The sequence below is a fragment of the Sus scrofa genome, chromosome 15, assembly GCF_054392235.1.
Source record: "Sus scrofa isolate SSC_HxYL_T2T_F1_AM1 chromosome 15, Sscrofa_HxYL_maternal_Yorkshire_Landrace_v2.0, whole genome shotgun sequence".
NCBI lineage: Eukaryota > Metazoa > Chordata > Mammalia > Artiodactyla > Suidae > Sus > Sus scrofa.
In genome coordinates, this window is record NC_139397.1 from 120,527,835 (window position 1) to 120,539,869 (window position 12,035).

General features: G+C 40.7%; 1 long non-coding RNA gene across 1 annotated transcript; it reads right to left on the reverse strand.

Annotated features, from left to right (window-relative positions):
• Positions 1 to 3,075: 3,075 nt before the first annotated feature.
• On the reverse strand, positions 3,076 to 9,359 carry LOC146396097 (uncharacterized). The gene is made up of 2 exons (XR_014828952.1): positions 6,665 to 9,359; positions 3,076 to 5,785 (listed from the first exon to the last, which is right to left on the reverse strand). It is a non-coding gene; the product is annotated as an uncharacterized LOC146396097 (long non-coding RNA).
• Positions 9,360 to 12,035: the final 2,676 nt, after the last annotated feature.

Consider the following 12,035-nt stretch of genomic DNA (forward strand, 5'->3'; position numbering starts at 1 on the left):
TTCCTTTTAATGGCTGAGTAATATTCCATTGTGTATATGTAGCAGTTCTTCTTTATCCACTCCTCTGTCGATGGACATTTAGGTTGTTTCTATGTCTTAGCTATTGCATATAGCGCTGCAGTGAACACTGGAGTATATGTGTCTTTTCAAGTCATGGTTTTTCTGGCTAGATGCCCAGGAGTGGGATTGCTGGATCAATTCAATTGAATTGAATCTGTAGATTGCCTTGGGTAGCATATTCATTTTGATAATATTGACTCTTCTAATCCAAGAGTATGGTATGTCTTTCCATCTATTTGTGTCATCTTTGATTTCTTTCATCAGTGGCTTATAGTTTTCAGAGTACAGGTCTTTTGTCTCTTTAGGTAGGTTTACTCCTAGGTATTTTATTCTTTCGGATGTGATGGTAAACGGGATTGTTTCCCTAATTTCTCTTTCTGCTCTTTCATTGTTAGTGTATAGAAATGCTGTTGATTTCTGTGTATTAATTTTGTATCCTTCGACTTTGCCAAATTCGTGGATGAGCTCTAACAGTTTTCTGGTAGAGTCTTTAGGATTCTCTAGGTATAGTATCATGTCGTCTGCAAATAGGGATAGTTTTACTTCGTCCTTTCCAATTTGGATTCTTTTTATCTCTTTTAAAAGTCCAATTTGGATTCTTTTTATCTCTTTTAAAAGCCGTGGCTAGGACTTCCAAAACTATGTTGAAGAGTAGTGGCAAGAGTGGACATCATTGTCTTGTTCCTGGTCTCAGTGGGAATTCTTTCAGCTCTTCACCATTGAGAATGATGATAGCACTGGGTTTGTCATATGTGGCCTTTATCATGTTGAGGTAGTTTCCCTTTATGCCCACTTTCTGAAGGGTTTTTATCAGAAATGGGTGTTGAATTTTGTCAAAGGCTTTTTCTGTGTCTGTTGAGAGGATTGTATGGTTTTCATTCTTCATTTTGTTAATGTGGTGTATTACACTGATGGATTTGGGGATATTGAAGAACCCTTGCATCCCTGGGATAAATCCCACTTGATCATGATGTACAATCCTTTGAATGTATTGTTGGATGTGGTTTGCTAGTATTTTGTTGAGGATTTTTGCCTCAATGTTCATCAGTGAAATTGGCCTGTAGTTTTCTTTTTCTGTGGAATCTTTGTCTGCTTTTGGTATCAGGGTGATGGTGGCCTCATAGAATGAGTTTGGGAGTGTCCCTTCCTCTGTGGTTTTCTGGAATAGTTTCAGAAGGATAGGTGTTAGCTCTTCTCTAAATGTTTGATAGAATTCACCTGTGATGCCATCTGGAAGTTTTTTAATATCACAGTTTCAATTTCAGTTCTTGTGATGGGTCCATTCATCTTTTCTATTTCATCTTGGTTTAGTCTTGGAAGATTGTACTTTTCTAAGAATTTGTGCATTTCTTCTAGGTTTTCCATTTTATTGGTGTATAGTTGTACATTGTATTCTCTTATTGTCCTTTGTATTTCTGTGATGTCTGTTGTTACCTCTCCTTTTTCATTTCTAATTTTATTGATTTGAGTCCTCTCTCTTTTTTTTCCTGATAAGTCTGGCTATGGGTTTATCAATTTTGTTGATCTTTTCAAAGAGCCAGCATTTCATTTCATTGATCTTTTCTATGGTTTTCTTTGTTTCTATTTCATTGATTTCTGCTCTGATATGATTTCTTTCCTTTTACTAACTTTAGGTCTTGTCTGTTCTTCTCTCTTGAGCTGATTTAGATATAAAGTTAGCTTGTTTATTTGGGCTTTTTCTTGTTTCCTGAGGTGGGCTTGTATTGCTATAAACTTTTCTCTTATAACTACTTTTGCTGTATGCCATAGGTTTTGGAGTGTCCTACCTGTGTTATCATTTGCTTCTAGGTATTTTTAAATTTCTTCTTTGATTTCTTCAGTGATCCATTGGTTGTTTAGTGGCATGTTGTTTAGTCTCCACGTATTTGTTTGTTTGTTTGTTTGTTTTTGCAGTTTTTTTCTTGTTGTTGCTTTCCAGTCATGTAGCATTGCGGTCAGAAAAGATGCTTGAGGAGTTCCCATTGCCATTGCAGCGCAGTGGTTAATGAATCCAACTAGGAACCATGAGGCTGTGGGTTCGATCTCTGCCCTTGCACAGTGGGTTAAGGATCTGGTGTTGCCGTGAGCTGTGGTGTAGGTCACAGACACGGCTCAGATCCCACATTGCTGTGGCTCTGGCGTAGGCTGGTGGCTACAGCTCCAATTCGACCCCTAGCCTGGGAACCTCCATATGCCGTGGGAGCGGCCCAAGAAATGGCAAAAAGACAAAAAAAAGAAAAGAAAAGAAAAGATGCTTGATATGATTTCAACTTTCTTAAAGTTACTGAGGCTTGCTTTATAGCTTAGGATGTGATCAATCTTAGAGAATGTTCCATGTGCACTTGAGAAGAATGTGTATTCTGTTGCTTTTGGATGGAATGTCCTATAAATATCTATTAAGTCCATCTGGTTTAATGTGTCATTCAGGGCCTGTGTTTCCCTATTGATTTCTGTCTGGATGATCTGTCCATTGCTGTAAGTGGGGCGTTAAAGTCCCCCAGTATTATTGTGTTATTATTGGTTTGTCCTTTAAGGTTGTTAGCAGTTGCCTTATATATTGTGGTGAACCTGTGTTGGGTAAGTAGATATTTAAAATTGTTATATCTTCTTCTTGGATTGATCTTTTGATCATAATATAGTGTCCTTCCTTGTCTCTTAAAATATTCTTCATTTTAAGGTCTATTTTGTATGATATGAGTATTGCTACTCCACTTTCTTTTGATTTCCATTTGCAGGGACATCCTCTCACTTTCAATTTGTATGTGTCCCTAGAAGTGAAGTGGGTCTCTTGAAGACTGCATATATATGGGTCTTGTTTTTGTATCCATTCAGCTGGTCTATGTCTTTTGGTTGGGACGTTTAGTCCATTAACATTTAAGGTAATTATTGATATGTATGTTCTTATTGCCATTTTATTAATTGTTTTGGATTTGTTTTTGTTGCTATTTTTTCTTCCTTTCTTCTCTTGTTCTCTCCTCTTGTGGTTTGATGACTTTAGTGTTGTATTTGAGTTAATTTTTCTTTCTTTTTTTTTTTTTGTCTTTTTGCTATCTCTTGGGCCGTTCCTGCGGCATATGGAGGTTCCCAGGCTAGGGGTCGAATTGGAGCTGTAGCCACCAGCCTACACCAGAGCCACAGCAATGCGGGATCCGAGCTGTGTCTGTGACCTACACCACAGCTCACAGCAACAGTGGATCTGTTAACCCACTGAGCAAGGCCAGGGATTGAACTCGCAGCCTCATGGTTTCTAGTCGGATTCGTTAACCTCTGCGCCACGACAGGAACTCCGATTTTTCTTATTTGTTTGTGTATCAATTGTAGATCTTTGGTTTACAGTTACTCTGAAGTTTTGATATGAGTCTATATATATAAGAGATTGTTTTAAGTTGTTGGTCTCTTAATTGCAAGTGCATCTCCAGTGTCCTGCATTTGTATCCTGCTCTTCTCACAATTCCTTATTTTGGTAGCATAATTGTGCATGGATGATTTCGTATCTTTACTGTATATATGCTTTTACTGGTGAGCCTTGTGATTTGTGGTATTTATTTTTTCTGGTTGTGGCCTTTTCTTTTCTGTCTAGAGAAGTTCCTTTAGTATTTGTTGTAAAGCTTGTTTAGTTTTGCTGAATTCTCTTAGCTTTTGCTTATCTGTAAAGTTTTTTGTTTTTTTCTTTTGCCTTTTTTAGGGCTGCTCACATGGCATATGGAGGTTCCCAGGCTAGGGGTCTAATTGGAGCTGTAGCTGCTGGCCTACGCCAGAGCCACAGCAACACAGGATCCAAGTCGTGTCTGTGACCTACACCACACCTTACAGCAATGCTGGATCTTTAACCCACTGAGCAAGGCCAGGGATTGAACCCACAACCTCATGGTTCCTAGTTGGATTTGTTAACCACTGAGCCACGATGGGAACTCTAGTAAAGCTATTGATTTCTCCTTCAAATCTGAATGAGAGCCTTGCTGGGTAAAGTAATCTTAGTTGGAATTTTTTTCCTTTCATCACGTTAAGTAAATCATGCCACTCCCTTCTGGCCTGCAGAGTTTCTGCTGAAAACTCTGCTGATAGCTTTATCAGGGTTCCCTTGTATGCTATTTATTTCTTTTCCCTAGCTGCTATCAATATTTTCTCTTTGTCTTTGATTTTGGTCAGTTTGATTAAAATGAGTCTCGGGGTGTTCCTCCTTGGGTTTATTTTATATGGTACTTGTTGCACTTCCTGGATTTGAGTGAGTGCTTCCTTTCCCATGTTAGGGAAGTTTTCAGCTGTTATCTCTTTTTTCTGTCCCCTTCTCTTTCTGTTCTCCTTCTGGTACCCCTATAATACGGATGTTGGTACGTTTAACATTGTCCCAGATTTCTCTGAGACTCTCTTCATTTCTTTTCAATCTTTTCTCTCTTTTCTGTTCCGCATCTGTCCTCCACCTTGCTTATTTGTTCTTCTGTCTCCTGTATTCTGCTGTTGGCTGCTTCTAATGAATTTTTTATTTCAGTTATTGTATTTTGCATCTTTTCTTGCTTAAGTTTTATATCTTGTATCTCTTTGGTCAGTGTTTCCTGTAGGTTATTCATTTTTGCCTCCAGTTTATCTTCAATGTCTTGCATCATCTTCGGCATCAACAGGCTAAGGTCTTTTTCCTGGAGGCTGAGAATCTCCTTGTCACTTAGCTGATTTTCTGGGGTTTTTCCTTTCTCCCTCATCTGAGTTATAGTTCTCTGTCTTTTCATTTTTATAGGTTTTTGGTGTGGTGACCTTTTTACAGATAGGGGAGTTGCAGCCTCTCTTCCTTCTGGTGTCTGCCCCCCTTGTGGCTAAAGTTGGTATGGGGGGGTTTGTTGTAGGTTTCCTGATGGGAGGGACTGATGCCTGCCCACTGGTAGGTGGAGCTGATTCTTCTCCCTCTGGTGGGTGGGGCTTTGTCTCTGGGTGAGGTTAGAGGTGGCTGTGTGCTTGGGGGGTCTTTAGGTAGCCTGTTTCCTAATGGGTGGGGCTGTGATCCCACCTGGATTTTTGTTTGGCCTGGGGCTTCTCAGCGCTGATGGGTGGGGCCAGATTTTCCCAAAATGGCCACCTCCAGAGAAATGCATGCTAATGAATATTCCCAAGAGCTCTGGTTCCAATGCCCTTCCCCCACAAGCCACATTTACCCCTGTTTTCCCAGTAGATACACCAAGAACTGCAGTCAGGTCCAATCCAGATTCCTATGGAGCCTTTGTTTTGTCCTGGGACCCAGTGCACGTGAAATTCTGTGTGTGCCTTTTAAGAATGGAGTCTCTGTCTCCCCCAGTCCTGTGGAGCTCCTGCACACAGGCCCCACTGGCCTTCAATGCCAGATGCTCCAGGGGCTTTTTCTCCCAGTGTCAGATCCCCTCCTGTGGGGGTTTGACATGGGGCTCAGAACTCTCACTCCTGTAGCAGAGTCTCTGTGATACAGTTACTTTTCAGTCTGTGGGGCTTCCCACCCAGGAGGTACGGGGTTGCTTATATCATGTAATCACCCCTTCTACCTCTTGATGTGGCCTCCTCTTTGTCTTCTGAAGTAGGATATCTTTTTGAAAGTTTCCAGTCCATTTGGTTGAAGGTTGTTCAGCATTTGGTTGTAATTGTGTTGTTTTTAGGAAAGAAGTTGAGCTCCAATCTTTCCATTCTTCCATCTTAATCCCTTCTGTCACTGGTGTGTCTTGGGTCACTGCTGTGGCAGGTGTTTGATCTCTGGCCCCCAGAATTTCTGCAAGTCAAAGGTGTAGCTAAAAGTATAAATAAATAAATAACTCTCCTCTGATACAAATAGTTTTTTTAGTAACACATTTATTGTGTAAATTAACATGCACTTGTATAATCTGTGAGGCTAAGAACAAAACTATGTACCAACTGAAGCAATATAAGAGCTGCCAATTTTATAGAAAGTAACAATGTCTTTGTGTCACATTATTTTACACTGCTCTTTCCTGCACCTTTTCTTATTAAGTCTCTACCCGAAAGCAAAATTTAAAGGGCTTCATTTCTAATGTTCTAGCTTAAATAAACGAGCTCCTCCTCAAACAGTGTGTAAATAATGGCTTTATTTATTTTTCTATTATTTGTTTGTCTTTTCTAAGGCCGTACCTGTGGCATATGGAGGTTCCTAGGCTAGGGGTCTAATCAGAGCTATAGCAATGCAGGGTCTGAGCCAAATCTGCAACCTATGCTACAGCTCATGTCAGTGCCAGATCCTTAACCCACTGAGCAAGGCCAGAGATCGAACCTGCAACCTCATGGTTCCTAGTCAGATTCATTAACCACTGAGCCATGATGGGAACTCCAAACAGTGTGTAAATAGAAAGGAAATCAACTCTTCAATTTAAAAAAGGAAGAAGTAAATATTCTTATTAATCTTTCTTCCTTTTTTTTTTTGGCCATGCCTGTGGCATGTGGATGTTCCTAGCCAGGGATTGAAACTGCAGAGCAGCAACCTGAGCCATGGCAGTGACAACACTGGATCCTTAACCACTACACCACAAGGGAACTCCTCTCTTCCTTTTTAAGTATCAAAATAATTAAAATGATTTGGACTCTTACTATTTTTTAAGGTTATGTTTTAACTAAAAGAGATAAAGCAAGTACTTACCTTTCATTCAAACAATTCCTTAAATTTTTCAGATAAGCTCCACCCTTGGCAACACTGACATCTCACGGGTATGAGCCAACACCCAAAGCGCCTTTGTAGCTGTGAGTAGGGAATGATATTTCCTTGCTTCTATGTATGTACGAGAGAGAGAGACAAAGACAGAGAGACAGACAAATCAAAACTGAGAAAACAGGATCAGTGACTGGAATTCATGAAGCTCAATGCCCAGAGCCTCTTTGATCCCTAGAGCAGTGGAAAATCCATTTCACTGACCCCGAAGTTAGAAGTGGCAAAACATAGCGAACTTACTGTTCTAGAAACATGGCAGGGTACAGTCACAAGGGTAAAGGAAGTGGTAGTTTGAGTTGGCTGCCTACTCTTTTCTCCTGGGTAGCTGAGGGGAACCCTCTTCCTTCCTTTTCCCAAGGGACTAACTGCAGGAGGTTCAGTGCTCCTCTCTGTACTCACCAATGGTACACCTTTGCTAAACTCAGGCGGCTGCATTTCCCAAATGGGTGGCTTACTTCACAGAATTTATGGGTCATTTAAGATTGTTGACCTGTGGCTAGGTCAGCCTTGACCTCATTGTCATAATCTGGGTGGGTATGTTTTGATTTGTCTGGTCTTGTATCTTCTGTAAGTCAATAGTTTTTACCAGGTGGAGATAAAATTGTCAGTGTCTTTGGTTAGTATGTAGACTGGTTATTTTAGAAAGACATTAAAGCTTTGTATATTAAGAGTTCCCGTTGTGGCTCAGTGGAAACAAACCCAGTTAGAATCCATAAGGATGCAGGTTCAATCCTTTGCCTCAATCTGTGGGCTAACCACTGAGCCACGAGGGGAACTCCAGTTTCCTTTGTTTTCAAACACATCCTCTTATTGCCTGAACCAGAGGGTCCTGCTCCCACTGCCCCATCCTTGGTGCACCACTGCGTACTAAGCTCAAGGCTCTGGGTCACGCTGGCATGACAATTAGGTGAGTAGTTAAACTTTAGTTCTCATGGAGCTTCCAGGTTAGTGGGGGAGATCCATAGAGAATAAATAAGCAAACAAGAATTTATAAAATTCAAAGACTCTGGAGGAAATAAACCAGATCTAGAGTGAAACAGCAGCAAGAAGTCTGTTAGGCAACATGATGAAGGAAGGCTTATGTTCTTGGCGCTTGATGAGCAAGGAGGGGAAGGGAGTGAGTTGAGCTTGGAAGATAGGCAGATATCTGACCAACTTTGAAGAGCTGGACTTTTATTCAAAATGCAGGGGAAAAAAATCCATTCAAGTGTTAAGCAGTGAAATGGTTTAAGTATCCAGTGTTGCCATGAGCTGTGGTGTAGGTCTCAGACTCGGCTTGGATCCTGCATTGCTGTGGTGTAGGCCGGCAGCTACAGATCCAATTCAACTCCTAGCCTGGGAACGTCCATACGCCAAGTAATGTGCCTTTACGCTTCCTCTATGTCTTTTCATGATTGATGGCTCATTTGTTTTTTTTTTTTTTTTTTTTTTTTGCTATTTCTTGGGCCGCTCCCACGGCATATGGAGGTTCCCAGGCTAGGGGCCGAATCGGAGCTGTAGCCACTGGCCTACACCAGAGCCACAGCAACGCAGGATCCGAGCCACGTCTGCGACCTTCACCACAGCTCACGGCAACGCCGGATCGTTAACCCACTGAGCAAGGGCAGGGACCGAACCCGCAACCTCATGGTTCCTAGTCGGATTCGTTAACCACTGCGCCACGACGGGAACTCCCTCATTTGTTTTTAACACTGAATAATATTCTTTTTTTTGGTTTTTAGGGCCACACTTGAGGTGTGTGGAGGTTCCCAGGCTAGGGGTCTAATCGGAGCTATAGCTGCCAGTCTATACCATAGCCATTGTAACACTAGATCCAATCCACATCTGTGACCTACACCACAGCTCATGGCAATGCCGGATCCTTAACCCACTGAGCAAGGCCAGGGAGTGAACCTGCAACCTCATGGTTCCTAATTGGATTCACTTCTGCTGCACCATGACTGGAACTCCATCACTGAATAATATTCTACTGTATGGATGTATCCCAGTTTATTTATCTTTGGTTGACTTCTTGGTTGCTTCCAAGCCTTTTGAATTATGAACACATCTGCTATAAATATCCAAGGTTTTTAGGCAGACGTGTTTCCAACTCTTCGTGTAAACACAAAGGAGCACAATTGCTGGATCAAATGGTAAGTGTACATTTAACTTGTAAGAAACTGACAAACTGTTTTCCAAAATGGCTGCACCATTTTGCATTCCCATCAGCAATGAGTGTTTTTCCACATCTTTGCCAGCATTTGGTATTGTTGGTGTTTTGGATTTTCATTGTTCTTACAGGCGTCATGTCTCATTGCTGTTTTAATTTACACTTCCCTAATGACATATGATGTTAAGCATCATTCCTATGCTTACTTATCTGTATATCTTCTCTAGTGAGGTGTCTGTTAAGATCTTTGCACTTTTTTTTTTTTTTTTTTTGCTTTTTTGGGCTGCACCCACGGTATACGGAAGTTCCCAGGCTAGGGGTCTAGGGGTCTAATCAGAGCTACAGCTGCCGGCCTACACCACAGCCACAGCAATGCCGGATCCTTAAGCTACTGAGCAAGGCCAGGGATTGAATCTGCCACCTCATGGTTCTTAGTTGAATTCATTTCCACTGCACCACAACAGGAACTCCCTTTTGCACATTTTTAAATTAGGTTGTTCATTTTATTACTGTTGAGTTTTATGAGTTCTTTGTATATTTTTGATAAGTTATCAAATATATCTTTTGCAAATATTCCTTCCCAGTCTATGGCTTGTCTTCTCTTTCTGTTCCTTAGCTTTCAGTTTTGTCTCTTTAAATCATTTTTATTGCAGTTCAGTTAAATGTTGAAATCTTTTGTATTGTGTAATGCTCTTTTCTCTTTTTAGAAACACATATATATTATTACAAAAGCAATGTGTATTCCTAATGGAAATTTTGAAAAACGCATAATTAGAAAAAAAGAGGGAAACCTATGAAGAACTCTGGCACCTTGACCAATGTCCATAGCAGTACCTGGAAACCCCAGACTTGGCCTGGGCAATTTGACAACCCATGTTGGAAGCCCAAGGAAAATACTTGCCCTCTGATCCTACAATTCTTGTTTAGAAATATATTCCAAGAAAATAACTGGGCATGTGCCCAGAGAGTTAAATACAAGGATATTCCTTTTTTTTTTTTTTTTTTTTGAGGGCCACACCCGAGGCATATGGAAGTTCCCAGGCTAGGGGTCAAATCAGAGCTGTAGCTACTGGCCTATGCCACAGCCACAGCAATGCAGAATCTGAGCCACATCTGCGACCTATACCACAGCTCACGGCAATGCTGGATCCTTAACCCACTGAGAGAGGCCAAGGATCGAACCTGCATCCTCAGGGATACTAGTCAGATTCATTTCCACTGAGACACGATGGGATCTCCACAAGGATATTCCTAACTGGAAGCTACGTGCATTAGTTTGCTAGAGCTGCCACAACACAGCTGAAAATCCAAGATCAACGCATCAGAAGGATTGATTTATTCTGAGGCTTCTCTCTCTGGCTTTAGATGGCTGTCCTCTCCCTATGTCTTTGTATAGTCTTCCCTCTGCTTATGTCTATGTCCAAATTTCTTCCCCTTGTAAGACACCAGTCTTGGTGATTAAGGCTCATGCGAATGTCCTCATTTTAACTTAATTACATCTTTAAAATACAATCTCTAAATATAGTCACATTCTGAGATACTGAGGGTTAGGACTTCAACATATAAATTTTAGGGGAACACAATTCAGCCCATGACACAACCTAATCCAAGAAGTGGGAGTTAGTTAACTAAATTATGATGCATTCTCATAATGACATATACATTCTAGTTCATGTACAAATTTTTAACTCTGCCATTAAAAATAGCCCAAGGGAATTCTTGTTGTAGCTCAGCGGCAACCCTTAATGGAGTTCCCATTGTGGTGCAGTGGAAACAAATCCAACTAATATCCATGAGGATGTGGGGTTGAATCCTGGCCTCTTTCAGTGGGTTAAGGTTATGGCATTATCATGAGCTGTGATGTAGGTCACAGATCGGATCTCGCATTGCTGTGGCTGTGGCATAGACTGGCAGCTATAGCTCCAATTTCACCCCTAGCCTGGAAAATTCCATATGCTGCAGGTGGGGCCCCAAAAAGCAGGAAAAAAAAAGCCCTAGAAATATATATGACATAGAAAGAAGTTCATGTTATATGTTGATCATTGAAAAGAATAGTATACAAAATAATATATGTAGCATGATACTTGTTCTATATGTGAAGTACATACATAAATGCACACCCAGAAAAATGGCTAGAAAATTAATGGCAATTATATTGGCAGGATGATATGGGTGATTTTCATTTGTTTTACTTCTTTTCACTTATTTATTGCTTAGTTATATGTTTTAATTTTTTTCTACAATGTTTCAGCAGTATTTTATTTTATATTTTTCTTTCTTTTTCTTGTTTTAGTTTGTTTTTATTACTCAATGAATTTATCACATCTGTAGTTGTATAATGATCATCACAATCCAATTTCACAGGATTTCCACCCCACAACCAAAGCACATGCCCCCACCCCCCAAACTGTCTCCTCTGGAAACCATAAGTTTTTCAATGTCTGTGAGTCAGCATCCATTCTACAAAGAAGTTCAGTCTGTCCTTTTTTCAGATTCCACCTGTCAGTGAAAGCATTTGATGTTGGTGTCTCATTGTATGGCTGACTTCACTTAGAGCATGATAATTTCTAGGTCCATCCATGTTGCTAAAAATGTCGTTATTTCTTTCCTTTTAATAGCTGAGTAATAGTCCATTGTGTATATGTACCACATCTTCTTGATCCACTCCTCTGTCAATGAACATTTAGGTTGTTTCCATATCTTGGCTATTGTATATAGTGCTGTAATGGACATCGGAGTACATGTGTCTTTGTGAGTCATGGTTTCCTCTGAATAGATGCCCAGGAGTGGGATTTCAGCAGTATTTTAGAAGACCTTCCCCAACCCCACCATGACATGAACACTCAAAATAAACAAATAAATAAATAGAGAAAGAAAGGAAGGGAAGAGGAGGAAATCTACCCTGTACCTAAAGCACATTTTAGAGAACAGTTCTCTACTTATGTAATTTTCCTCTAGTGATTTCTGCTTTCCTGCTCTGAGGTGAGTTTCAATGGTATATGAATGGCCTGCTCATTTAAAAGGCAATGAAGGAGTTCCTGTCACAGCTCAGCAGTGACAAACCCAACTATATCCATGAGGACTCAGGTTGGATCCCTGGCCTTGCTCAGTGGGTTAAGGATCTGGTGTTGCTGTGAGCTGTGGTGTAGGTTG